The sequence below is a fragment of the Camelus bactrianus genome, chromosome 23, assembly GCF_048773025.1.
Source record: "Camelus bactrianus isolate YW-2024 breed Bactrian camel chromosome 23, ASM4877302v1, whole genome shotgun sequence".
NCBI classification, from domain to species: domain Eukaryota; kingdom Metazoa; phylum Chordata; class Mammalia; order Artiodactyla; family Camelidae; genus Camelus; species Camelus bactrianus.
Window position 1 is genome coordinate 19,975,674 of NC_133561.1, and position 11,023 is coordinate 19,986,696.

At 40.7% G+C, this 11,023-nt stretch overlaps 1 long non-coding RNA gene across 1 annotated transcript; it reads right to left on the reverse strand.

Annotated features, from left to right (window-relative positions):
• Positions 1 to 638: 638 nt before the first annotated feature.
• Positions 639 to 10,225, reverse strand: LOC123614007 (uncharacterized). Its single transcript, XR_006721468.2, has 4 exons — positions 9,866 to 10,225; positions 7,423 to 7,603; positions 3,814 to 3,937; positions 639 to 3,213 (listed from the first exon to the last, which is right to left on the reverse strand). It is a non-coding gene; the product is annotated as an uncharacterized LOC123614007 (long non-coding RNA).
• Between the last annotated feature and the right edge of the window lie 798 nt (positions 10,226 to 11,023).

The following is an 11,023-nucleotide window of genomic DNA, read 5'->3' on the forward strand; positions in this document are numbered from 1 at the left end:
TTACTTCTAGTCCAGAAGTTTTCTTGAGAAATTAAATTAGCCTGAGACGGTTGTTTGGTGAATATGGTCAGAGCAAAGGGAGCTGGGTGATCGGCTGAACATGGGTTTAAATTTTATGAAACACCTACTGTATGTCAAGCACTGTGACAGATTCTAGGTGCTTTCACATGTTATCTCACTCAACCTTATTTAACCCTCACAACAATCTTGTATAATTAATGTTCTCATGTTATAGGTTAGTTAATCAAGGCTCAGAGTGGTTCATTGATATTCCTAGCATCTCCATTGAGTGTAAATAGACAAGCAACAAGTATTTACAATATGAAGGCATAAAATAGCCAGTAGAAACCTGTTCCCCAGCAAACAAGTAGTAGAGATATAAATTGAACCCAGGTCCTCTGATCTCAAGTTCATTACTCTTGAGATTGTGATAGCCTGGCATGCTCATGGACAATAGAAAAGCTGACCTGCCAGCTAGATTGGAATATCTCTATCAAGGGACTCCTTCCCACAGCTAGTGGTAGAGATACATTGACAAGTTATTTTTCTCAGGTATGCATTCATTCATTTCTTCAGTAGGTTTTCCAGTGAACACTCATTATGCAACCAGCACCACAGTTCACTGTTCTGAGATCGATGGTATGGAAAGCCCAGTAACTGCTGTTTTGCATGGTTGTTATAAGTAATAACTATTGTCAGGACAAAGAGATTAAAGACACAGTTCCTGACCACCAGCAACTCAGTCCAGTGGGGGAAAGACAAGAAACCAAGTAAATATGGCATGGTTTCCTAGGGAATTTGCCTTGGACAAATTTGGTTTGCTCTAACAAAGTGCCGTAGACTGACTGGCTTATAAACAACAGAAATTTACTTCTCACAGTTCTGGAGGCTGGAAGTCTGAGATCAGGGTGCCCATATGGCCAGGTTCTGGCAAGAGCTCTCTTCCCAACCGCAGACTGTGGCTTTACGTTGTGTCCTCCCAAGGCGGAGAGCAGAGAGGGGATGATCACAACTCTTATAAGGGAACTAATCCCATTCATGAGGGCTTCACCCTCATGATGTCATCTCTAACCCTAATTACCTCCCACAGGTCCCACCTGTGGCAGGGTTTCAACCAATGAATTTTGGAGGGACACATTCAGTCCTTAACAGAATTCATGGATGAGCCTTTAGAGAATATTATTTTTCTGTTGTTTTGCCTTTCAATGACTTTGATAGTTGCTTTTATTTTTTAAAAAAATCATGTTTAATATCAACCTTGTTGTTATGGTACCATTTTGCTTCTCATAAATGCAAGCAATGCTATGGAACATGGTCATGTGAGGCAAAAATCATCATCACCCCCATGATACAGCAATGAGATTAGTTTCCTATAGATAATAATGAAAGGAAATATACCCTGGCATCTCTGCCTTTTTAATCAGGCCCAAGTTAAGTTGGGGGAAATGTCATGGAAAAGAAACAATTGATTAAGTCTTCTGCATCTTTGTTTCTACTTTTACTACTGACCATCATGGGATACAAAAGCCACAGAGTTCTTATGTGGCCCAGATCCTCCCAGTGGAAATACAAATCCCATTAAACTGTCCATCCTCTCAGCACATCAGGCAAGCTAGATATTTTCGGCTGGAACCTTACCAAAATGTGGCTGTGCCTCTATAAACACAAAAAACATTGTTTTCATTCATCTATCAAAGCTGCTTATAATATTTCTAAGGAAAAGAAGCCACATACAATTATGAAACCAAGTGTCCTGGAAAATATTTAAAAGGCTTCTAGTTTGGATGAGAGAAGGAATATTGAAACTGTATCCCTGACATACAAAGTCATCTATTCCAGAATCACCAGCACTTCTTTCAATCATTTCTTTTAGCCATTTGAAGAAGGTCATGGAAGATTTGGCTAATATGCCATTGCCCTTGAAGACAGTTACTGACATCTTTCAATGCATCTAACTCTTGGCTTTTGTCCATTAAGTACACTCCGATACAAGAGAACTCTTGTATTGTTAGTCCCTTTTGGAACGTCAGAGGCCATTGACATCTCCCAAATTGCTAAAAGTTTCTTTGCCAAACAAAGGTCTGATCTGGACGCAAAATCTTGGTACTGTACTTGTTGAACTGATGAAGCACATGCTATGCTTGGCATCAACTTGGTTTGGCTTCTATGGTAAATAACGAAACACAACATACCATTGTGTCTCATTGCTTTTGGCATTGGCATGCACTCACATCTAAGACTTGGCCAACAGTTTTGAAATTGTGTCCACTACTGTGTAAAATGTATCAATTTCATCAGCGTCAGAGCCTTGATTATCCATTAACTATGTGTAATGGAGAAGAGATACTACTCAAGAGACTTTGTTAAGGAAGTGGAGAATATGGCATTCCTCCTTTACCCATATAAAGTCAGTTTCTCCCCAGATCGCAAGTCTTAAAGTATTTGGCTGAAACCCAGGCAGAAGTTATTTGTTATTGTTTGCTTGTTTGCATTGAGAAGAAAGAAAGGCTTTCTTTCAGAGCACAGAGATTATTCATGGGCTTGAGTTACCTGGTAGATTTTTTTTTTTCATGATAACAATATTAATCTTTCCATTCGAGGCCCTACCATCATCACATGGTTGCTACCACTCTGGAGGAAGAGAATGAAGGCAGACAATTACATAAACTTGCCAGTTCTGGAGGAAGTGTTTCTGTAGGTTGAAGTCAAAAGGGCCAAAACTAATGAATGTCTTTGAAAAAGATAATCTGTTGGGTGGTAGTTAGCCCCCCAGAATGGCCCTCCATGAGGGTCACCTCCTCACTGTCATGTCCCCTCCTACAATAAGTAAAGATGATCCATGTAATCAATACAATATTACAGATATGCTGGCGTGTAATTTCTGATGCTAGGTCATAAATGAAATCTGGCTTCTGTATTTATTTATGTTGATTCTTATGAGCTTCCATTTCTAAGTGTGCTATTTCATGACATTACACTCCCAAACAGGAGGTGCATCTTCTCTGAGGCTTATTGCTCCCAGTACACCAGGTACCTGGAATCCACAAGAAGGAAGTCCGGGTAACCAGTAAAGGGGTTGGGGAAAGACAAAAGGTGGCTCCAGCAACCGGTGACGCACTTGGGGATGCTGTCTAGCAACACAGCATTGTGGGAATTTCCTCCGTCTGCTCTGACGTTGCCCAATTGTGCCTGCTCCTCCGTCTGGGAGAAAATCTGTTCAAGAAGAACCACTGAGACTAAGCTTTAGGGTCAGGATTTTATAAATCTACTTTTAGTGTAAAACATGATCAAATTTTGTCTAGATATGAGGAAAAGAATTTTTGATCTTTCTCCTAGGCTGAAAGCTATTTTATACATTCAAGCTTCACATTTTACTTTCCTTTATTAATTAGCAGGGGCCTCTGCATTAACATAGGATCATTAATTTATGATCTAGTGAATCTTGTGTACCTCTAACTTCCCTGATGAAAGAGAATGAAACAAAAAGGAACCGTTTGATCAAGGCTTCTCCCACAGATTTAAAAGATGGCCCTTGAATAACATTAAAGATATTGATTTTGCTTTTGTCTTCTTAGTTTGTTGTGAGATAAACATATTAACCAAAAATGGAGGCATTAAAATTTAGATTTTGTATTACTACTTGCTAAATCATTAACATGAAAGCGTGTTGTCATTCTCTTCAAATTCTAAATAAAACCAAATGTCAGTCATGCCAACCCAAGGTGTACCATTCTTGAAATTCAAATCACAACTTCCTCTGAGGGACTGTCATTAAAATATAATTAAAATGATAAATAGTTTTGTTACACTTACTCATTTGGGGCACAGTCTCATCCTTCCATATCCTTTTTCTTCTCTGTCTGGGTATGAGTTTTAGTGAGTTTTCCTGGTACAGCATTCTGGCGTCATTAGTCAGTCATTAATTCCAAATAGAATCCTCAGAAACAAAAAGAAACATGAATAACAAGTGTATTAGTTTCTTCTTGCTGCTGTAACAAGTTACTATAAACTCAGGGCTTTAAAACAACTGTTGCCTTATGGCTCTGGAGGGCTGAAGTCTGACCCAGGCCTCACTGGACTAAAATCATGGTGTCCACAGGGCTCTGTTCCTTTCTGGAGAGTTCAGTGGACAGTCCACTTCCTTGCCTTTTCCAGGTTATTGAGGCCACGGCATTCCTCGGGTCATGACTTCCTTTCTCCATTTTCAAAGCCAGCAACAGTGAGTTGAATCCTCATACCACATCTCTCTGACCCTTTCTCTGTAGTCACATCTCCCTCTGACTCTTCTGCCTCCCTCTTTCACATTTAAGGATTCCTGTGATTACTTTGGGTCACCTGAATAATCCAGGATACCCTCCCCATCACAAAACACTTGATTTAATCACATCTGTGAAGGGTTTTTTGTTTGTTTGATTTTTGTGGGGTTTTGTTGTGTAAAATAACATAGTCACAGTTCAGTTCTAGGGATTAGGGTTTGGGCATACGTGGGGACCGTTATCCTGCCTCCCACAACAATTTTTAGCCTGTCTAAAAATAACATTCCAACATTCATTTAGACTGCAGTGCATTCTTCCTCCTAAAAAATTGTGTTTTATAAGTTATAAGAAGCAAATGGATCCCCAGGTCTGCACTCACTAAACTTATCAGAGACAGAAAAACCATACGTAAACAGACCACGGCTGCTGATGGCAGAAGTAACCGCTTTCTTTGCAGTGAACTTCCCTCTGATTTGACCATAAAAAGAAGAGCAGGGAGTGCACAGTCCATGAAACGGCACTCTCTGGAGAGACCAGGCAGTTCACAGTAGAATTACTGTTGCTGTTTTTAAGATTCCATTGCAGTACAATGCATTAGTCCTGTAAGTGTTACTGTTATATTTAGAAATTTTTATTTTTAAGAATATTTGATCCATAGGGAAGAAATATATGTCTTGAATTTGTTACACATGAAAGAAATAGAAAGGGTGGCCAAAATTTCTTTCCCTTTGGCATCATTTTAGTCTCTTTCCCTAGAGACAGGCATATACAGATCCACATTTGGGATTATGTTAACCATTTTCTTCCCAATAGTCATTATTTAGGGACTTGACCAAGCAATACATTTCTTAACCATGCCCTTTTTCTAATAATATGTTTAACATGTTTCATATGCAAAGTCATGTGTTCTTAGTTGCATGATGTATAATTGGTATTCTATAAAATTAGAGAGGTTGCATAACTCCAACGGTATGGTATTTGTTCATTAATATACATATATGAAATTATATGTAATTGTCTATTTGAAATAAACATGAAAATCATTCAATTTTGATGAGATTAGGAAAAAAATCAAAATGAAATAGCTGCAATTACAAAGGACACTTGTTTAACCAGCCAAAAGTTTCTGTTAAATATACATTCCATATGTGTATGTAATATACCTGAAAATGCTACCTGGCATTCCCAATGTGACATAAGATGAAACAGTGTCCTTTTGGGATTCTCAGACAGAAATCAAAGCAAAAGTCAGTAAAGAAAGATTTATTTCTCTGCTGGGCAAATGGTACAGATTTCCTTTTGATGCTCAATGGTTTCCAATACAGTTAGAAGGAGCTCTGGTGTTGCAAACTCCACCCTTGATCATAAACATAAAGTTACAATGAGGAGAAATGTAAGACATGTGCAGCCCACATTTCTATTCCTATAAAAGTATCTCGGACAAATGAGAAGGAAAGAGTGTTTTTTCAAATCCTACAGGTGGTTTCAGTTACTCAGTATGTTTGTCTAATTGCTCAGCTGTTACCTACACAATATTGAAAGAAGATATTCTTTTGTAAAGTTTCTTAATCAGCGTCCTGATATTGCCCGCATCCTCTTCAGCATAAATCCTCATTTTTTTTTTTTGCATACAAAAAGCTGAATTATGCCACGTTCTTGTTTTACCCTTTGCCATCCAGTCTCAAGAAGCTGGACCTGACAAGCATAGCATTAAAAAAAAATGGGCAGGGGACTGCCACCAGCTGTTGCTAATGAAACAACTGTAGCTCCTGCATTGGTGGCTTCATTCTCTAACTTCCTATCTCCGTGGTGCTGGCAGTGATTGGGAGGGGGGGTACAGGGGCATTTCTCTCTCTCGAGGGAGACAATGAGAATATTAATATTAATGCAATACCTGCTCCTTCAGATGGGAATGGATAAGATGAAATGATTTAAAGAAGGCTTGATCAATCATTCCACTTCTTGGCAAGAAAATGATGCCTTTGCATGTAAGAAAGAACATCTGGGGAGAATCCCAGTGGTTAAAAGAACTGGGTGGTTGGGAACCAAAAATTCACCTCCTAATAGAGTTAGATACCCCCCTCCCAACCCCCTTTGGGACTTCTGGCCCTGCAAGGGGGCAAAAGCAAAACTTTGAAATGCTTCACTTGAAAATATGTGCTTACATTTCAGCACTCTTTTTGTGACCTCGCTGTGTACTGATTTATGAGCAGGGTCTAGGAAGGCATCTGGGGAAGCTGGGCAACTTGTCTGATTCTGAAGAAAGGGTGGCCACCCTGGGAGCCTCTGACTCTGTGACCCCACATCTGGCCCACAAAACTTTCTGCTCCCATGGCGGCTTGAGAAGTGTTTGCAACCAAGAGCTTTTTGGAGCAATGTAGACAGTAAGCCAAACCTTTCAAGTATGGGAGAGCCAAGAGGCTGCTTCTTGCCTATGACAGAGCACTAGCAAGGCTGCAGCTCAAAGGACTGTGCCCACGGCAGAGAGACACGGGTCTCTTAAGACATTAAATATTTCAAGATTTTGCTACCGACAGCACAGTGGAGCCTTGTGCAGGAGACAAAGATGTGTGGCCTCAGGGAGGGGGTGGGACCCTCTGCTCCTTTTACTGTTCTCTCTCTGAATAGTGGTGACCCTGCATGGAGACATTTGTGACCTGCATCCCCCTTGCCAGATGCCAGATGGCCATTAGTTAACCAGTGACATTCCTGCCCCCGTCATCCACTCTCCCAGCTCTGGGAATTGGGGCTGGGGGTACAGGGCAAGGTGGGGCTCACCAGCGCAAAATCAGCACAGGAGACAAATGTGGAAGATGGCAGAAAGGCAAAGGCACCCGACTCCAAGTCAGAATGAAGAAGAGGGAGGTATTCAAAGGGAATCTTCCAGCCTAGCATGAGTTTTAGAGACCACAGTCGCACAGTTGTAAGGACACAGCCCATCTTCCCCAAGAGCATCCACTCACACAGAGCTCACTCCCCAGTCTTTATGTCTGTTTGTGATACCTTAACTAGATGCCCCCCTAAAACACCCTTGGTACCTTTAATATGTGAGGCTCAGCCTGGGACTGCCATCTGCGTCCCTGGCAGGACAACCTGGGAACCACTCTATCAGTTACCACTGTTCCTGGCCCTCTCTCCTTGTCTCTTAGTCCCTCCTGTTCCTTACCTTATCAATATGCTATTCTTTGATGTTGTATTCTTGCAAAGTATTTAAAATATCACGAACATCATCCAGGAGCACTTTCATATGTCCGTTTGTACATGATGTGACATTTCTTGTTTAAAGAGAATTTCCTTGTTTCCTCCTTTGGAATGTAAGCTCCACACTGTCGCTGAGTTCCCAGTGCCTAGAAATGGCATTTAGGTGCTTAATCCATACTTGTTGGCTGAATGAATTAATGAATGAATATAAGTCAATTGTCTACCGTCTAAGAGCATAGAGCCTAAGAAAGTGCACATTTGACCAAAGGCAGAAGGCTGACATATAACCAGGCAGTAAAAACTGGCCAAGTTCCATTTCAAAGGATGATGATTGATTCCACTAACTATTATTGTTCCGTTTTTGGACCACAAGCAGGTGAGATGCTTCAAAATCCTTCATGGAAACATGCATCCATACACGTGATTTCTAAAGAAACACTATTCTACTCTTTAGTACATTATGTTATTGCTATGGAAACAGCAATATTTTAAAGAACACTGGAACTTTCCAAATACAGTATTTATTCTTCTTGTACCAGCAAAATAATGTGTTTCGCCCAAGAACTTGTTAGATGGCCTGCAGCTAAATATAAAGAGACAGATTCTCATCATGTGTAAGTCTATGGGAAAATTTGGACACAAGCTTTTCCAGATATATTTTAAAATAAACTCAGTGCTAAACTCTAGACATAATTGGGGACTTCAATGAAACACTTAATATGTTAGATTTGTTTTTCAGTTGGAAAAACTATTTATACTTGAACCCCAGAACCACCCCCTGCAGGATGGCAAGCTGGCATTGCCTTTGAATTTTCAGAGAATTTTCACTTCACTTGTTACTTTCGTCTCTTAGTTCGTCAATACCTCTGTCATGCTCAGCTGGCCAGTGTGGCCCTGGCTCTCCTGGACTGGCATCAAGTTTTTGCCAAAAGGTTATGAGAAAAAGTGTACCCCCCTATCTAGGCTCTAATGGCACAAGAAAGAGGAACCAGGTGGGACTGGATGAGTGTTATCAAAGGTCACTCAATTCTAGTTCACACACATGGATGTTCAGTAAGTACCCACTGACAATATCCACTTGTACAATTTTGCCTTCCTTACTGATCTGTTTCTAAAGCAAACCTAGATGGATGCATTTTAAAAACCTCTCTTTCCGCTGATAAAAAAGTGGGAGCAATCTGTTAGGATGTACAATTCCAGCATTGTGGTGATCATAATTTCTACCTCATATTATGTGCAAAACTGATATTGTTTTAGCATTTATTTTTAGTCCAAATAGGTTATCCATGTGCAGAGGTGGTAACACTTCTTTCCTAGTGATGGAAGGAAGATAGACTAGATGCCAGCAAGACCTGGGTTTGGCCTCTACCTTTGCCACTTGTGAGCCTTCTGCCACTGAGCAAATCACTGCCTCCCTCAGCCTCCCTCACTACCCCAACTTAGCAGGTTACTCAAATGAGAACATACACAAAGAACCTAAAATAGGTCTCAGCAAACACGCATTCTCTTCCTGTCCTTGGTAATATAAAATAACCATTGCATTTCTCTTTATTTTTATCAGCCTGTTAAAGTGCAAGTGTCTTTAAAGCTTCCAGCAGTTATAAGATATTAGAGTCATGTTTCCATGGACATAGTTCACTTAAACCAAATATTTCTCCTGTTAGTAATTTAGTTGGGGTAAAAGATAAGACATATTTCACACAATGTATTGCTGGCATTATTATAATTTGTAATTATGCGACATCTTCTATGCAAGAGCTCAGAGGGCTTAACAAATAAAAATTTTTGCAATCTATATAGATATACTTCAATATATTTCATTTCAAGTAAACTGATGATAACAAATTAAGTGATTTGCACATGATTTTATACTACTTTGGTAACAATGTAAGAGGAAAGGCAAAACTTTTCTATTCTATCTATACTGCATGGATGGCAGGTACGTGCTGTATATTCCCCACTCGCCTCTTCAGTGACCTCACCAGCCGTCACACATTGACCGCAACACTATTTCATGTTGATCCTCAGAATTTTTAACACAAAGCTCCAAGCAGCTACCATCAAGCAAGCAGAGTTGGTTTATTAGTTTAAGTCTATTTGACTTTCTTGAATTAGACTATTTTCCAAGTGTTGTCTACGTTAGGAATGAATTCACAAAAGGTAGCAAGAGCTTCATTTGAATGCTTCCTTGCTATTATTTTCTAATGTTCACTAAAATGTATCCTTGAAAATTTACTTACTTGTCAGTTTTAATTGGAGCTGGCACAATTAAATGCTCAATATATTAATTCTCAGGGAAACAAAATTTGCTGAAAATCCTCCCTCCCTCTTATTCAAAGAAAATAGTAACTATTTAGTTCTCCAAGACGTCCCTCAAACCCAGCAAGGGCATCCATCTTTTTGCTTACTGTGTTTCAGTACTGATCCCTTGCTCCTTCCATTTGCTCCATGGCCTGGCTCCATCATGTTTCCTCCGTCTTCGTGTTTCTTTTTCCTGGATCTTCCCCTACTGAGATTTTTAGAGGCAACCACCATCCTGTCTGGTTCCACTGTAAGTGCGTGATTCTAATTTCAGCCGGGCCCTCAGGACTGCTCAGCAATTCTTCCACATAACCAGAGTTGGCCTCTTTCCCCATTGATTTCATCAGAGGAGTCTGAATCTTCATCAGTCTCAGCCTTCACCCCCTGGCTCCTTCGACTCAACAGATGCCAAGCTGCCATAGGGAACACAGACGCCATTAGGTATGGACTCCCAGCTCCCCTGAGCTCTGCCCGAACCCCTGCACACACTTGTTCTTGGCTCCACCTCATCTTATTTCTCCACAACGTCCCTCCCCTTGGCCCCGTGCCCCACACCTGATCCAGAACTCTACGACTCTATGCCATTGTTTTCCCACCCCTCCCCCAACACACCTTTAAAATAGTTTCTTGGACCGATGCCCCGAGCCTAGAAATGAGATCAAGAGTATTCCCCACCAAAAATAAACAAGCAAGGAAGCAAGCAACAAGGCACTTTCTTTGAACTTGAGCCTGACCCTGGTGCTTCATCCCACCCCTGTGCTTTCTCCTCATGCTCCCTCTGCCTGAGGGAAAACCTACCTATTTCTGTACATCCAAACCCTGCCTATTCCATAAAACTCAAACCAAATGCATTTTCCTTTCCCACCTCCCCAAATGCAAATAGTGGTTTGCTTCCCTGAACTTGCCTATCAACCTGTGCCTGTCTTACCAAGAGCACCTCTTCTCTCTGGTGGTGTCCTACGTTTCTGTGTGCCCTCTTAACTACTGGAAGTTAAACAAGGTCAGAAACTGTGTCTGAGTGTCTTCGTATTCCCCAAAGTGCCCAACACATGCCTATACACTGTCGGTTGTTTTAGAGAGATTAGGACTCTGAGGCAGGAAGCTGTTAGAGACACGCCTCACATCGCAAAGCAGGCAAATTACAAAGTTGTCACTGAAACTGTTCTCTTTCAACTCCTCATACAAGCCTTGTGGTCTTAAGAAGTTCATGGCAACTAGGTCAAAATTACATCATTTTTGTGGTCTGTAGCAAGTTTCTTTAAATG